Source organism: Pyxicephalus adspersus, chromosome 8 (genome assembly GCF_032062135.1).
Source record: "Pyxicephalus adspersus chromosome 8, UCB_Pads_2.0, whole genome shotgun sequence".
Classification (NCBI taxonomy): domain Eukaryota; kingdom Metazoa; phylum Chordata; class Amphibia; order Anura; family Pyxicephalidae; genus Pyxicephalus; species Pyxicephalus adspersus.
Window position 1 is genome coordinate 25,862,705 of NC_092865.1, and position 13,690 is coordinate 25,876,394.

General features: G+C 38.2%; 1 protein-coding gene across 1 annotated transcript in view; it reads left to right on the forward strand.

Moving 5' to 3' along the window:
• The first annotated feature begins 1,534 nt into the window (after positions 1-1,534).
• The window catches only part of TLCD4 (TLC domain containing 4), a 38,237-nt gene continuing 26,081 nt past the window's right edge, over positions 1,535-13,690 (forward strand). The window contains exons 1-2 of the mRNA XM_072420791.1: positions 1,535-1,762; positions 2,320-2,469. The gene's annotated coding sequence lies outside the window, so the exon portion shown is untranslated. The remainder of the gene's footprint in view (positions 1,763-2,319; positions 2,470-13,690) is intronic.

A 13,690-nucleotide genomic window follows, 5' to 3' on the forward strand; every position in this document is an offset into this window, starting at 1 on the left:
TGATTTATTTGAAAACCAATGGTAAGTACAACAATAATGATGTGCTGATACTGATCTATGGGTCCAGGCTGCTTGACACCTTACATAATCAATAGGGGCTCGTAGTTCATCAAACATTCAGTATCTGTGTGGTGAGGATCACTCCTGCACTTCTATACCTGTCTTCCTCTCTGCATTAGATAATAAGTCAGGCAACAACAATTCTCTAGAAAGACCTAAAAGAGAAGCTCTAATCACCCTGAATACATTGATGTTACCCTAATAAACCCTATAAAGGTATTTTATAAACTAAGGATTTGTACATCCACCAATAACAGGCAATTCTCATGACAGTGGGAAAAATAAGCATACTGAAGCACAGTACTTTGGTGATAACCTCCAAGAATAAAATCTAAAATTAAAAATACAAACAAACTCAACAATGTTAAATGCAGGTTAGTACATCAAAAATGTGTATGGATTTGTTCCTATCAAATAAGTTTCATGTCTTTTATCAAGCAGCTCTAAAACAGCCTTTCCTGACCCTTTTAACACGGGGGAGCCCTTTAAATTAAAATTAAAAAATTATTTTACAATGTTTCTTTATTAAAGGATTTTCAAATTACAATTTGCATAGACATTAATAGTTGTATATCTCTATATCCAATTTTGACATTCAAATATACAAAGAATCCTTGAAATAATTTTAGAGTTTCAGAGAACCCCTGCTATAATTACTAAATCCACAGCTTACAGTATACTAGCATGGTGGTCAGTGGAAAGATTAGCACCTTTTCACACACTCAAAAAGATCATTGGTGTCATTTAAACTGAACTGAAAGCCACAAATTGCTAATTACTGATGGTACCCCTAGCAACCTCAGCAGGAACCCTAATTAGAAAACACTAAATGATTATATCAGAAGTTACACTAATTGTATAATACTAGCACTAGCACTAGCATCAAGTGTGCTTGCAATACCCACTAATGGCCACTAGATGGCTTAATACTGTTAACTAGCTATCATAAAGCGTGCTTGTGGCCACTGTGGCATATTAACCCTTTCCACATAGCATGCATTACAATGGCCTTATACATTGAATAGGAAATTTTCTTTCTAATAAAGCTGTTCACTGTTGCCTTGCAATTTTACATAAGCACCATACCTCTGATATATATATATATATATATATATATATATATATAATATTCTTTTTTCACCGATATATACAGTATAGGCCACACAATTTCCAGATTCTGAAGATGCTATAAAAATTATGCATTATAAATTCATCCATTCCTATCAGCAGCAGAATATTGCATCAAAGCCAGTTTGGCATTAGCACTGGTAAAGGATGCCAAGCCCTGACGCATGCTTTAGTCTGGACCTCCTTGGCACTGAATGATGCCAGTCCTACCAATGCAGTACAGATCTGCTTGGCATCAGAGGGGTTACTACCCCAAGCAGATGAAACCTAATCCAGCCTCTAGAATGCCATACATTGTGCAGCCCAGTCCTCTTACAGCAGCATCCCCTCTTCTGCTCTGATCTCCTCCTCCTTTCGTGCTCAGGGAGGGGGTGACACAACACAAACACACACTCATACATTCACACAGTGGCTGCAATCCGTGCTCCATTCCTGCTTGCATGTGGAACCTCCATCATCCTCCAAGCTGCCTGGATCTGCTCTGACTTCATCAGCCAACATGATCCCCTGCAGCTAGGACAGCTATGAGCCCACCAGTCTCAGCCTGGGCTGCATGTAGGACCCCTTTCAGCAGGTAAAACACTCTTGCTGATCACTAGGCCCCCTTTGTGCTTTTGCACACCCTGTCACACTGTCATTCATTTCTTCATTGCTTATTCCATTCATTAATTCAATGTATTACATTTACATTGCATTCTTTTGTTCCTTACACTTTATACAATGAAACATTGTTATTCACTGGACACTGTGTTGATTCCTTGCTATGCTTCCAGATTTTTTTTTATTGTAATCAGGTTATGTTTGGATAAACAGCTGCACAGTATTCTATGATAGGTTTAATCAGGCTTTATTTTAGATGCTGTTGGCATTTGTATGATTCACACATTTTGCAGTAGGGATTGCAGTCTTGCTATGTGTAGCTGGAGAATGAAACTTTGCTATCATTTCACTGGCACCATAAACTCTTGGCTACTATATATTCTATAATTAGCCAGGAGTGTATGGTGGACATGGAATTATAGTACATTTTATTTATTTTCAAATCTTGCTCACTGTTATGTTTATTTTTTTGGAAATAAATATTCTGATGTTGCAGATTTGTGTAATGAGTTTGTATTATGGTTAATTCAGGATTGTTCACTGGAATAAGAAGAGGTTGTAGCTGGTGGTACATTTTGTTACCCTGTGTGAATTGAATCTTATCTGCTAACGGTCATAAATGACACAAAAGCACACCCTAGGAGGCCCTCCAGAAGAGGAAGAGAGATAAAAGTTCTAAAGGTATTTCAAAGGGCAAAAAATGCAATAAGTGAAAGTTAAACATTATTTACAAATAGCTGGCACACGTTTTTTAAATAAAATAAAGAGTCCTAAAGATGTGTAGATATATTTAGCTCTTTCACTTAATCTGGTTGTATATAATCAGGTTGGGGAATATTTATATGCTTGTAGCCCAGGGCACTACCTGCATGGAGTTTGCAGGTTGTCCCTGTGTTTGGGTCGGTTTCCTCACGAATTCCACAAACATGCAATTGGGTTAACTGGCTTCCCCCAAAATTGACCTTAGACTGTATTAATGATTATGACAGGGACATTAGATTGTGAGCCTCCTTGAGGGACAATAGTGACATAACTATTGACTTTGTACAGCGCTGCTTAATATGTCGGCCCTATATAAATACTCTGTAGTAGTAGTAGGCCCTTCACACAAGGGGTAGAAGGAAAAGGCGGCCTTGGGCACTTTAATGATGGCATGTTTAAAAACAGCAGGTTACATAGAATATGGTGCTGGCTTGTAGTTGACGAGGGGGGGGGGGGTTTATTCTTTTTTGGTTTGGATTCTTTAAGACCTTGTCCCCTTTAGATTGCCTTCATACCCCTAGCAATGCTACCTGGTTCAGGAGAAGTTGATTGGCTGGGATACAATTTTTTTCCATGAAACCGGCCAACTCCTGCTGCAATCCTTCCTCCATAGGCACATCAAGTTCACCTGATGTGAACCTATATGTCTCTACAATAATTGATTATTGTAAAGATCTTTTGGCACATGGGTGATGTATATAAGACTATTGTCTAATGTTTGTAGGGTTAATTTCTCCTTTGGTGTTATTCAAGTACTGTATATGGTGGCTGCCATTGCTGGGCTTCTTCTGCAAATGTTAGTTGTTGAGCTCTGGTTAAAGTGTATATATAAATAAAAGTCATATATGCTCTAACATGTATAGTTATATTTAAAATAAAACCTGGTGCTGTAAAGATCTTTGTTGCGGTTGACTCTATATATATCCCAGTTAAACTCCTAGGTCATCCAGTAAACCTGGAATGGATCTGATCATGTATTATTACATTTAACTATGAGCAAATGGTGTTCAAGAAATCCAATCTAGGTTTGCTGGATCACCCACTTTCTCCCATGATAGTTTATCTTTTCCAGTCTTGAAGAGCTTTAATAATCAAAGCCCAATGTGTATTCCAACACACATTATGAAGGCATGGTCCACTGATGTCAACATTAATAGATCTATGCTGAGATTGGTCAACACTGAAGCAAGTGCATGTAACTGGAAGTACAAAAATGTAGAAACAAGCATGAACAATTTAAACGAGAGATCTGCTGAATAATTCAGAGACTGTGACTTTTAGGCTAGTTTACTTGAATAGTTTGCCCTACCACTGGCAACTGTGCAAACAGTAAACATTCTTGTTGCAGCATCTCACCCGTGACCTTCTATGGAGAATGAATTGGACAATCTGCTACCAACCGCCTATCCAAACAACACAAATACATGCTCATGCTCAAGTTGGGAACGGCTGTTCTGCCTATGTGAACATAGCTTTGGAAATTTCTGAAGCCACTGGATTTCTTTGACAGCCAAAAGTACTTCCAGAAAGAAAGGGCAGCAATATCTGCCTGCATTCATTTCCATCCAGCTCATTTGTTAGTTTACCCAACTTTATTTGTGCTCTACAGTAAATTACCCATTAGCAATCAACCAGAATGTATTCTTCTCTTATATAACCACAATAAACACCATGTGATTGGTGGAGTTTTTGCTGCTGGAACATCAATATCACCCTTTGTATGACCTTCCTGAATATGCCTGTGACACCCACGTCAATGCATTATGCTGATTGAAGCATTGATAATGCAAAAGCAGACCAAAGGCAGAGTGTTATCGCCTTGCTTTAGTTAGGGCATGCATAGTGACAAATTCTAAAACAATGCAATCCAATATAGGCCCATATTCTTGATCATTGGAGGAGTAGAAAGGTCATGGTGTAGGTGCAGGTATAGAATATCATGAAAAAGTACATAACCTGGAGAAAAAGTTATATTGTTTCCAAAGAGAACAGGGTATCTAAACCTAAAAACATAAATGTAACATATTAGAAGTGGTGGCTACATTAATTCACATACATCAGAATACTAAGGAATACATGTATGATGTATGATGTATGTTGCAGAAATGAAACGTCATTGACACTTTCTATTAGCATAAGAGAAAGTACAAAGAACTTTATCTTGTTTGTGTAAACTACTAGTCCCTTCAATCTTTTATGGGATAGAACAATTTTGAAGTATTGTTTGTGTGACAACCATGGCTGACATCTACAGTGAAGAAAAAGCATAAACACGAAACAACAGAAAGTGTGCTATTTGCAGAATCACCCAATACACATAGAGGAAACAATTCCTGAAAAAAAGATAACCTATGTAGCCACCTCATATAGGAACTGGTAAGCTGCAGTATATAGAGTTTTTGGTTAAGATATGCTTTTGGGCAATGAATGTGAAGTTAGAACTGGCACATTTTTGCCAACTCCAGGTACACAGTTGTTGATTGTGACTTTGAAACCTTAATCCCTGCGTACCCAACATTTTCCATCATTCCGCCGTGTTGGATTGATGGCCAGCAAATAGGCTATGACCACTGTGCATTTCTATAAGGGAGGGCACGGCAGAGTGCCACTTGTGAGGATGACCGATGAGCCTGTAGTACCCCTAAACATATTAAAAGAATAAGCAAAATAAAATAGGACACTACAAAGGGGTTTTCATACATTCTAAACAAAAGGTATTTCACAGTCCTTCAGACTCTGGGGGCCATAAGATGATCAGAGTACAAAATGCCCAAGCCCAGTGGCCAGTGGTTGCAAAATTATGCCCCAGGCTTGGTGATCATTGGGGGTTTAAAAATGACTTGGCACTTGTGGAGGAATAATGTTTCAGTAATAGTGAAAGAAGCAGTGCCCTATTATTATATTGGTGCCCCATCATTGCTTTCCGTTAAACTATTGATTTCTTATCTATGGCTTCAGTCGGAGTCAGAGTGTCCAGAGAGTCCAGTCCAGTAAAGGGCCACATTCAGTCAATGGGCTACGGTTTGAGAACCACTGGTCATGAGTGTCTTGTGTGCTTTGAGGATGTCCCTTATGTGCAGGACTTGGAACACTACTCCTAAAATCATTAGGGTCTGGCCTGTCTTTCAGTTTTAATTCAGTTGAGGTCCTATATTGTGCTTGTCTGATGCAGAGTTGGAACCAAGAAAAAAATTTCCCTTGTTTAGGGATTGACATTTTTTGGGGTGTGACTAACCCTAAGACACTAAGATTTGTGTCCTGTTCTTAGGTTACAGCAATTCCCAAATGTTGCTTTCCACCCCATGTTACTTCCTAGGGCTGTTATGTAGGATCAAGAGTGAACATGTATGCTGTGACCCCTAGTCCCTGTGTACCCGTCCAATCAATATTTGCACCTTTAAAAAAACCCAAATGAGAATTGTTCATTTATTTAGGAAATGGGGATTTGTAAAGAGGAAACAATTCACAGACCAATTTCCTTTTTTTTTGTGCCGCATATTCTGTTTGATAGATAGAGGTTACCAGGTTACAAAGACTTTCCTTCTTTATCTCTTAAAATGTTGTCAAAAAGATTGCTGTGGATTGGAGGTGTGAAATGTTGGAAAGGCATGAAGTTACAAATTCTGCCTTGACCAGGGCAGTTCGGACCTGTAAGCCCTTCCAACCTTCCCCATTAACCAAAATTATGCACCCAACCTGCTTACCAACCAAAACCAACCGAGAATACACAGACACCAACTTGTACCTAAATTGGCTGGCAAGCCATCATTTATTTAAACAAATAAATAAATAACTATATAATATAAATATTAAATAAACAATAAATAACCAACAAATAAATAAATAACAAAACAAATAAATCCCCTTTACCTTAAATAGGCATATTAACCATAAACCAAAACTAACCCCCCTTAATATTAACATTGCAACATCCCTGTTTTAAACCTCAACAACCAGGCTGCAGGCATAATGCGCACTCCTCCAGAATTTAAATCTGAAATCACCACCTTGGCCCCTAGCCGCCCACCACCGCCTCAGGAGCCATAACCATCAATCCACCATAAAGGGGGACCCTACCACCGAGTATCCCTCTTGCCACAATTCACCACTTTACCATGCCAAGGGTCCCTGCCTTCCAAAACCCCAACTGACACCCATCAAACAAACCAAACCACCTACCAGACTTCAGATGGCCTCCCACCTCCGACTCCCCCCTTTAAACCCCCCCATTCACCTCCTCCTCCTCAACTCTCTTGCTAACATTGCCCCTCCCTACACTACTCTACACTACCCTGAGCTGGGCCTCACACCCTGTCATGCAGGCCCTACACCTAATATTAGGCTACGTACACAAGTGCAGTAACTGTCGTTGGAAACTAACGATTGACGACTGAACTGCTGATAATCTTTAACAAAAAAATTGCACAACAACTGGCCAACGACGCTGACAAACAAGGAAAGTCGCTGTAAATGCACGACCGTCCTGGCAGATCGGATTGGGCGACGATCTTTCGAAATCTATTGTGTGTACGGTCGTTCAGTGATCATGGGGTGTTCTGCAGTACACTTTCTCTAGTACACGTCACTTCCTGCATCGTTCAATTGTTCTTATCTAGTGTGTGTACATTATTGGTGGATTATATTTGAACGATCATATTGTTACAACATGTACAGAATCGTGCACTATATGATCGTTTAAAATAATCATGCATAATAGTTAAACGGTCGCCAATCGCTCGTTTTGCAACAACAAATATTGCACGTGTGTACATAGCCTTATACGGCTACCAGCCTCTCTTTAATAAAATACTAAATTGCTTACAATAAAGAAAATACAGATATAATTTAAACCTGCTCACATTTTTTAATTATCAGGTTTAGTTCCACTTGTTCAGACACTTTATGATTGCAATGCACTGGCTGCCTATCAGTTCTGCTCCTTCATTATAACCCATACAGTCCTCCATTGGAGACTACAAGTGGCCATTGCTATAGTGCACATAGACATCAAGTGGCTGCAATACTAGGACAATATTGGCAATACTGAGATGCAACAATGTTTTTGTTTTAAAAAAATACAAAGTTTTTGCTGTTTGCTGTTCATCCAATTAAATGTATTTGATAGTGGTTTACATCTAAATAAAAAACCCACATTCATTACATTTTTTTTGACTAAGGATACCTTTTTTAAAAAAATCTAATTTATTAATTTAATTTTACCTAATTAAACTAATTTATTTACCTAGCAGTGTTTCTTTACTGGCATTACTACAGGTGTAGCAATAGACACATAACTCAAAATGATGAGTACAAACAAAAAGGTGTGGTTAACCTAATCAGCAAAGTTATTGAAATGAGGGAAGCCTTGCCTAGAAAAGTTTACAATCTGGAGGGAGATCACATGACCTCTTTTCTCCTAGTCCCTTTGTCCCTCACAGTAGGAGGTCCGGAATGTAAGGGTCAAAACTTGCAGAACAGGTTAATGTCCCACACTTTTTTTTTTTTTTTGCACTTTACTAATTGCTGGCTTTTGTTATACAGTATCCAGTGGCTGATTTGTTGGGTTGACATATGTCTAAAAAATAGATCTGAGCTCGCCTTGCAGATGTTTGCAATTAGTTTTGTGGTTACAGTAGTGGCCGGCACCGTGACGGTGCACTGATATTTGAGCAGGCTGCTGACTAACTGGATAACTTACCAGTGTGCCTGATAAAACTCAACACAGCTAGCTGATCAATTGACTATTTCAACAAACTACGTCTTCTGGGTTACAGGAAACCTTTCCAGCAGATCAACGCCTTGGGCATGTGCAAGAAAGAGTAGGTACATTTCTATTTGTGGAAACAATTATTGGACAATTAATTCATGGGAATTAAATCCAGTTTGTGTTAGGAAGGTGGCTGATATATTTTCTATACACTGGGTTTTAGAGGGGTCTTTTTGGCTTCCTTTATAATTGTTCTTTATACTTTTTTTTGGCTCATGTCATTCCATATTTTGCACTGAGGAGTGGCAAACATTGGTATGTTAGTTGGATAGATTGCATTGATTTTTGTGTTTTTGTTATACAAGGGTGTAAAGGAATGTTTTGTCTGTCCACACCTATATTTTTAAAGATACAGTAATCTCACAGTATTGATTAGTTCCCAACATTTATAATAAGTACTGAGGATTTTCAGCTTACCAGACTAATTTATAACCTAAAATAAAGGCTATGTTCAGACCGGCAGTGAGATTGCGGTGTGGTTACCAGTTCCACATGCTAGTGAATCAGTGCCTCAAGGAATATGCTACATGCGGCTTCTGCTCGATCAGCCCCGTGGTCCAAATGACCCGGCAGCTGGCTAGGTGGCAGCTGCCAGGAGTCGTGCAGGATCGCTTGATCCCACTGCAGGTCTGAATTTACTAGCCCTGTAATGGATTTAAAGTATACGTAAACCCAATTACTTAAATGCCATTGATGCGTTAACATGGTAAAGTAATTTCAAAATCTTTGATATTTTTTAAATTGAGAGCTTTTATAAAAATATTGTCCATTTTAAATGTACTTGTTCAGGCACTTCCCCCAGTCTTTGTCTTTGAATTGTCACCCTATCACTTGTTCTCCAAGTTCCCTTGCTGATGAATGATCACAGTTAGGATCCATCATTAGGTCTGATTTATTAAAGCTCCCCAAGGCTGACGGAGATACACTTTCATCAGTGAACCTGAGTGATCCAGAAAACCTGGAATTGATGTCTTAAAAGTCATTTGTTAGCAAGTGTTTTGAATCATGGACCAGATCCATTCCAGGTTTGCTGGATCACCCAGGTTCACTGATAAAAGAGTATCTTCTCCACTCTTAGAGTGGTTTAATAAATCAAGTCCAATGTCACCACTTGCCCTAAAGCTGAACTGTACTGGTTGGTGGGTGGTAAGCTTCTGCACAGCACAATTATGGCACAGACTTACCTGGAAAGAAATTATATACAGCAGTTGCTGGAGTGCATGTAAACCAGAAATAATTGTAAATAGGCTGCAAGATCTCAGCAGCACTGAGACTTAACAAAGGATTAAAAGGTAAAAAAAGTATTTTTAAATAAGCATGAAAATAATTTATGACTCACCAAATGAAAATGTTATTAAGTTGGGGGATTCCATATACTTTAATAGCTGGTCTCCTGAATGAAGTGCATATTCTTCCCCATCACTTCATGGATATGTAATTGCATTTTTCAGAGGGTTTTTTTTTATTAAACAAATACATAATATAGCGAGCAACATTATGTGACGTCTTCATTCTTCACTATGACAGTGATGGATAAGGATATATGTTGTGGATGAGAGGTGCTTGAAATTTATATTCATGACTCCTGGATCACATTTTGATATGATGATGCATTAGTTTTGTTTCTCATAAGAAGTAAATGAGGCATCTGTGGTCCTATTTATAGAGGTAGTGACAATGCATAGAGTGCAATAATCTCAGTTTACTGTAAGGGATAATTTGTGTTTATTGGTTTATATATGTCAACAACTGACTCTGTCGCTACAAACATAAAGGGGTTGGTTAGAACCTCTGTCAAGTTTTTGTTGTCACCTCTGTCCACTTTGGATTGCAGTGTTGTCACCATCAGTATTTGCCCAAGACTATGCACACACTTAAGATTGCTTTCGTTGGAAATTATTTTTTTGTGGTCATTTCCAATGGCAGAAGAATGAACTCACAGTGCTGTTCTGTTGAGAGGGGAGGGGGAAGAATGAGCAAGTGTTATCCTGCTGGGCTCTCTCCATAGGAAAGTACAGCGGTTGTCCCTAGTCGTTGTTTATTGACCCGCCAGGATAGATCAATCAAAAGAATCACAATCATTCTCCGACATAGCCTTTAGGGTTTACTAGGAGTGACGGTAATTTCGGTGAGTAATTTTGGACTGTGCAATATGCTATATTTATACGTTATGATGTCACAAATGATATACTGTTACTTTATGATGCCTGCTGGTCTATGCTAGATACATATTATGAATTCTATAAAGCAGTGAATTTGACATTCACATTCACATTGCCCTGGTGGAAAATCTTCCAATTCAAAGTGTTTCAATGACAGTAATAGTTTCTCCACCAGGGAATGTTTCAGTGAACAAACAGACAGACCCCTATGTGATTTTCTCTCAATATTTTAAGTCAATATTACAATTGATTTAAATTGAACCTTGCAAGCGACTAAAGGTATTAAATGTATCATTCACTTGTCCCATAACTGAACAAAATTACAGTCAATGTTACCAATATACAGTATATAATAAAAATAGTGAACACAAACCCATGTGGCTTCAATTTCAATACAATAATCAACCAACTGAAAAAGCCTTCCCCTAACCATTTCTGTTCCACATGGCCAAATATAAATCGTATATTTGATCCTAATGATATTTTCATCTAGTCAATCATATATTTGATGCACCGTGTATGGCTAGCTTTAGGTTTTTGTATTTCGCTGTATTGTAGGGTTACCAGGCTGATTTTAACCTATACATTAAGTAGGTGATGGCATGTTGTAAAATCTGATCTCATTTACACCTGGTGGAGGGAGCTATAAAGTTCCACTTGTATGTATTTATGGAAATGAATCCAGCTTAGGGAGTGGTATGCTGCTTCTCAAAGTTTATCTGGATACATTTATTACATAATTTTTTTTTGTTCAATAAACAATATAACACAAGAAATGTGCAGAAGACCTGGATCCAAGACATTGGCAGCAGATATTTAAAGTCACAATGCCTCCGCCAGCCTGCTTTTTTCCCATGGTGCATCATGCTGCCATCTTTTTCCCTGCTGAACAATCCACATCAGTTTTCTTCCTAGAAACTTTTTTAAGCTGAGTGGGAAGGAGCTGTAGTCGAGTGGCAGCCCTTTATTGTAAACCAAACTATTCAGTTATCACCTAAAAAACAGCCAGGTGATTATTGAAAAGTGCCGGCTGGTACACCCAGCTAAAAGTTGCTGGGGAGAACACTGTGCACCTGGTTATCCTCATGATCCTCTAAACAAAAGTTTGATTTTTTTGCTCCATGCACCAGTTGTGATGCTCAAATGCCTATTGTAGTCACTTTCAGTGGGTAAGCAAGGTCTAGACAGCAAGCTGTGATACATTGTGTGTTCAGACACATGTTCTCATTGCCAATATTATTGGTTTTATTTATAAAACAGGGAATCGGACATTCCCTAAACATCCCCTGGTGGGAATCTTCTGGGTTTATGAGATTTATTTGCAGTATTTGATTTCCACCTGGGAATGTCATATTCCCTGTTTTATAAATAGAGCCCTTAGTCTCTTTTGTGGATTCCAACCAGATGGGCTAACTAGCCCTGCCCGATATGCATTAGTGATTCTTGGGTGCCAATGACCCTACAGCTGGTTGCTCTGACCCAGGCATCTAGCAAACACAATATTGTCCTTGTCAATACATCACCTTAAAGAACTAACTGCTGCCTAATATACAAATTTAAGAACTGCTCAATATATTCCACCTCCTAACAGGTGCCATTGTAATGAGATAACCACTGTTATTCAGTTAACCTGTCAGTGGTTGTGATGTCTGGGCTTACTGGCGTATTCAATCTCATGGCCCTGAAAACAACCTAACTCTCCTAAAGCCAGTTGTTATATTTTGCATATGACCATAAAAACGTATGGAACATAAAAACGTATTAGACTATGTACATCTCCAAGTATGTATGTGCACTATGTGTTTGATCTGTGTGCTCTACAAAAGAGGTGCTTAACCAAGGGACTTCATATACCATGGAAAAAATGGTAACCAAATAATGGAGGTGGGGTATTAAATCACTAAATATTTATGATAATATTAAAAAAAAATAAGTGGAAGGACCTGCTTTAAAGAAGAGAAATAAACATGGTGTTTCAGATGACATTCAAGCAGCATTCTATGTCTTGATTGCACAAGAACAGCAACAATCCTGTTAGCTGTAGTCAACTTCTATTCCTAGTTATCCATATGAAGTGTAAAACCAAGCTATAAACATATTTTTAATTCCATCTGGTATCTAGGACTAGTAATGATCATGTTGATGGTCTGGTGAAGGGGGTTTAAGGGAATATTGGGCAATTATTTACTTAGTCTGTAATTGTATGAAAAAGTTAGGAACCCTTTTTCTACAGGTTAGGAAGATCCTAAATCTCATGATTAATTTACCTGGATTTCAGAAAAATTTACATCTTCAATTTTGTAATGTCTTAGCAACAGGGCCCAGTGTGCTGGGATCCCTTGAAGCAGATTTAAAGAATCTTTTCAGCCATGTTGGCTTGTCTGCTTATATAGTCTGATTTATGCTCGGAAGAAACTTGCATTGCATGTAGAGTGGCTCATACATTCCATTTAGCACATACAGATCAGTAAACATATGACTCTTTAACTGTTTCCCAGCCAGATATTTCCTATGGTGTGCAGCCCATATGTTCTGCAGAGTCTCCAGCAACTACCTGCTGTAAATGCTGTTTTGAATTATATATTAGAACATTTCCTGAATGCATGTATTTAAGTCTAATATACTTGTATTTTAAAGTAGCAAATTCCTTGGTATTATTTGAAATAATACCAATATATGTGAAAATGCAGCATTACAGTTCTGCAGACCTGTTTCCTTGGTGCCTGAATTGAGAGTTATTTGCTATATCAACAAGAAAGTCAAAAGCAGGTCCATCCCCTCCCAACTTGTTACTGCTCATTAAAGTGTATCTCTAACCATGAGTGAGGAATGGTTGTGTGTGTTGTATGTTGTGGGAGGGGGAGCATATGAAAGTAAAGAAGAATTTGGCCTAGTCACTTAAAATGTTTTTTTTTTTTTGTACTGTATAAGATTCGTTCATTACATAGTGACTAGAATAAAGATATGTTTAGACTGTCATGCAGCAGCCTTTAGGTGTCCTTAGATTTGGCTCAGTTGAAGTTAAAAGGCAGGGCTATCATTTAAAAATACCAAAATTGGATAGTGACCAAAGTGGTGGCTTCTTTATTAAGATGCCTGGCATTATTAAAGGATGTTAAGAAAGTACAAATACAGTACAATAAAGAACCCACCTGCACCCAATAAAAAAATTAGGTTTAGTTCACCGTAAATAGTTTTTTTTTTCAGACAG